Consider the following 4,814-nt stretch of genomic DNA (forward strand, 5'->3'; position numbering starts at 1 on the left):
GACTGTGGCCACGGACACTGCACTGGCCCCACTGCTGGGTTTGGGTGCCATGGCAATGCTCATCAGCCCAAGTTTCCTTGGACAGCACCCCAAGGACCCGTTTCTGCAGTCAGGCTCCAGGGCCACTTGCATGCAGAGCTGTTGTGTCCTCGGCTGCCCCGGCACCCTCAGGACAAAGCGGTGCCGAGGCTGTTCCAGGGACAATGGCACTGACACTCCTGGATGCGCTCAGGGGCCACGGCAGCAGCCACACAGACCCTTCCTCAGCTTGGTGCCAGGCAGTCAAGGCCTGGAGCCATTGTGATGGCTGCTTGCCATGGAAACCTGCCCTGGGCCCCTTGCTCAGGGCTGCAGTCACTGCCCAGAGCCAGAGGGGATCTCTGGCTGGGGGCTTGTGCCGTGGCACCTGCCCTGTGCCGCGCTGGCTGCTCAGGCACAGCGGGACCAGCAGCACAGCCCAGGGCCAAAGGCCAGCTCAGCCAGACAGAAAGGGCAGCTGGGCACTGTTTCCATGGCAGCCATTCCTGGCACAGCACACCTGGGTCACCTGTGGTGGCACTTGCCATGGAAAGCCCTTGAGGGGCTGATGCCACGGCTGCTGGCACTGAGACACTGCTGGGCTCGGGTGCTGAGCACAGGGCTGAGCACACAGAGATGGTTTTGTTCTTGCTGAGCCTGCACAGAGCCAAGGCCTTTCCTGCCCCTCGTCCAGCCATGCTGGGCAGGGGCTGGGGCTGCAGGGGAGCTTGGGAGGGGACACAGCCAGGACAGGTGACTCCAACTGACCCCAGGATATCCCAGACCATGGCACATCGTGCTCAGTGTATAAAGTGGGGGGGGGGAAAGGCAGAAAGGAGGGGACATTTGGAGTGGTGGTGTTTGTCTTCCCAGGAAACACTTAGGCAGGATAGGACTCAGTTTCACCAGTGGGTAGGGTCAGCACCAAAGACACAGACACCAACTGAAGGAATTGTGTCATTTATAAAATGCAAAACTGCAAAGAATCACACAAGGAGAATCTCAGTAAAACACATATTTGTTAGCAAAGAATTACAAAAGGAGAAGCTGAGCAATGCACCCAATCATCACTACCAAATATTGCCCACAGTGATTTACAAAGATCCATCCCCAGTTCCCCCCAGACTTTACCATCACCCTGGTGCACACATCAGCTGGGGGAAGCTGTCACAGCCAAGGGCTGCAGAGCCACTCCTGGACACTAGGAATTCCTGCAGGTGCCTCCAGCCACAGCTGAGGCTCCCAACCCTGCTGGGAGAGGGCCCAGCTCTGACAGTGATGAATAAACAAACTGACAGCACTGCTAGTGCAGGAACAGCTGGTTTCATTCTCTGGTTTGGTTTCTCCCGAAGCCTGGCCAGGGCTCAAGGAGGAACCAAGGGAGTTGACTTTGACCAAACACCCCCAAACAAAGCCAGATGGGACCTTGTTTGGTTTCTAAACACACAAAGGTAAATCCATATCTCACCAATGCAGAGATAGACAGATCATATTGCTAAAAATGCCTCAGTTAATGAGCAGATAAAAAGATAACATTTGGTTGGAAGGTTCATCTAGAGGTCACCTTTGGCTCAGGTCCTGGTGCTCAGGCCTTGGTACTTCAATCAGTGCCTTGACCAAGGCATGAACTACAACCTTCATAACAATTCTTTCAATAACTGAATCTTAAATTTAGGTAGGAGGCATAAAGGCATCGCCTCTTGTTCTTCAATTAAGTGCTGTTCAAGTTCATTACTCAGAGCTGTAAGTCACATTCCTTCTAAAACATGCCTAATTAGTTGCTACTCTCTGCTGTTTATCAAATCCCCACTGTTTCCTGAGACTGTGTCTCTTTTGAGACAAGTCTCAATGCTCCATTTCCCAGCACAAGTGTCACAACAGCTCTAACATGGGATCATAACACACCAAGTGCTCACACTGCAATGACTGCAGTGGCTGCCACAAATGCATTTCACAGCAGCCTCCAGTTTGGCAGCCATGGAGCCAATCTCACCAAGAAGAATTCTCTTCTTCCTACCACTCTTCTACTGCTCTTTCTATCGAGGTGATTCCTGACTGTTGGACTTCAAACTCATTACTGACAGAAGTGCAACATTCCTGTCCCATGGCAGCCCAGGCTCCTCCTTGGCCAGCAAGCAGATAATTCAAGGCCAAGCAGTTCTGTAGTGCCCCATTTGTGTTTGTTGGAGCTCACAGGATGTGCTGTTGGACATTTTCACGGTATCATTTTCTGCTGCTTCTAATAATCATTGCAGCTCATTAATGTAAACTCCACAGGACAAGGCAGTGCACATGAGGCACACGTGAGGGAGGCGGGCCCATGGTACCGGTTTTGTCCACAATGAAGCTGCACTACTGGGGGGGAACTGCAGTGCTGGTTTTTTTCCAAGAGGGGACAGCACTTCTGGGGGGTGGAGGCTGCAGTACCTGTTTTGTCCACAAGGTGAAAGCACTACTAGGGAGGGGGGGCTGCAGTACTGGTTTTGTCCTCAAGGAAACAGCACTGTTGAAGGGGGGGGTAGGGAGCTGCAGTGCCGGTTTTATGCACAAAAGGACAGCTATTCTGGGAGGGGCTGCAGTCCAGGTTTTGTCCACAAGGGGACAGCACTACCGGGGGTGGGGGTCTGCAGTACTGGTTTTGTCCACAAAGAGGCAGCACTACTGGTGGTGGGGGGCTGCAGTACCGTTTTTGTCTACAAGGGGACAGCACTACTAGGGAGGGGGGGCTGCAGTACCAGTTTTGTCCACAAGGAAGCAGCACTGCTGAAGGGGGGGGGTAGGGGGCTGCAGTACCGGTTTTATGCACAAAAGGACAGCTATTCTGGGAGGGTTTGCAGTCCAGGTTTTGTCCACAAGGGGAAAGCACTACTGGGGGTGGGGGTCTGCAGTACCGGTTTTGTCCACAAAGGGGCAGCACTACTTGGGTTGGGGCTGCAGTACCTGTTTTGTCCACAAGGATACAGCACTACATGTAAAGGGGCTGCAGTGCTGGTTTTGTCCACAAGAGGGCAGCACTACTGAAGGGGGTGGCCGGCGGTAGCAGTTTGGTCCACAAAGAGACAGCACTACTGGGGGTGGGGGGTCAGTACCGGTTTTGTCCACAAGGGGGCAGGACTACTAATGGGGTGGGGGTCTGCAGTACCTGTTTTATCCACAAGTGGGCAGCACTGCTGAGGAACGAGGAGCTGCAGTACCAGTTTTGTCCACAAGGGGGCAGTACTACTGGAAGGAAGCTGTAGTACTTGTTTTGTCCATGGGGAAGCAGCAATACTGAAGGGGGAGGGGCTGCAGTACCGGTTTTGTCCATGAGGGGGCAGCACTACTGGTGCAGGGGGCATCGGTATTGGTTTTGTCCAAAAGGGGGGGAGTACTACTAGTGCAGGGGGTCTGCAGTGTTGGTTTTGTCCAAAAGGGGGCAGCATTTTTGAAAAAGAGGGGCTGCAGTGCCAGTTTTGTCCACAAGGGGGCAGCACTAGTGAGAAGGAGGGGTCTGCAGTGCCTGTTTTGTCCACAAGGGAGCAGCTCTACTAGGCGGAGGCTGCAGTTTTGTCCACAAGGAAGCAACACTACTTGGGGGGTAGGCTGCAGTACCGGTTTTGTCCACAACGAGTCAGCACTACTGGGAGAGGGACCTGCAGTACCGATTTTGTAAGCAGGAGTGGGGGCAGATGCAGTACCAGTTTGTCCACAAGGGGGCAGCACTACTGGGGGGGGAGGGGGGGAGCGGCAGTACAGGTTTTGTCCACAAAAGGGGAAGAACTACTGAGGAGAGAGGGCCGGCGGTACCGATTTTGTCCACAAGGGGGCAGCACTACTCGGGGGAGGGGTTTGCAGGACTGGTTTTGTCCATGAGAAAGCAGCATTGCTGGTCGGAAGGCCACGGTACCTGTTCTGTCCACAAGTGGACAGCTCTACTGGGTGGGGGGGGGGCTGCAGTACCGGTTTTGTCCACAAGGGGGCAGACCTGCTAAAGGCGGGGGGGGGGGGCTGCAGTACCAGTTTTGTTCCACAAGGGACAGCACTACTGGCGGGAGGGCTGCAGTGCCATTTTTTTCCACAAGAGGGCAGCACTGCTGAAAGGGGAGGGGGGCTGCAATACCTGTTTTGAGCACAAGGGGGCAGCACTACTGGTGTGAGGGGCTGTAGTACCTGTTTTGTTTACAAGGAAGCAGCACTGCTAAGTGGGTGGTCACAGTACCTATTCAGTCCACAAGGGGGCAGCACCACTGAAGGGGGGCTGCAGTACTTGTTCTGTCCACAAGTTGGCAGAACTACTGGGCGGAGGGAGCTGCAGTACTGGTTTTGTCCACAAGGGGGCAACACTGCTGACGGGCGGGGGGGACTGAAGTACCAGTTTTGTGGACAAGAGGGCAGCACTACTGGTGGAGAGGCTGCAGTGCTGTTTTTTTCCACAAGGGTGCAGCACTTCTTGGGGGTGGGGTGCAGTACCAGTTTTGTCCACAAGGGGACAGCACTACAGGTGGGGGGGGCTGTAGTATTGGTTTTGTCCACAAAGGGACAGCACTACTGAAAGGGAGGGGCTGCAGTACCGGTTTTGTCCACAAGTGGGCAGCACTTCTAGAGGGTGGGCTGCAGTACTTGTTTTGTCCACAACAGGGCAGCACTACTGAAAGCAGAAGGGGGGCTGCAGTACCAGTTTTGTCCACAAAGGGAGCAGTACTACTGGAAGGGGTCAGCAGTACTGGTTTTGTCCACAAAATGTCAGCACTACTGAAAGGAGGGACCGGCGTACCAGTTTTGTCCACAAGGGGGGAGCCCTAGAAGGAGGGCCTGCA

This window comes from Erithacus rubecula, assembly GCF_903797595.1.
Source record: "Erithacus rubecula genome assembly, contig: scaffold_294_arrow_ctg1, whole genome shotgun sequence".
In the NCBI taxonomy this organism is placed as follows: Eukaryota; Metazoa; Chordata; class Aves; order Passeriformes; family Muscicapidae; genus Erithacus; species Erithacus rubecula.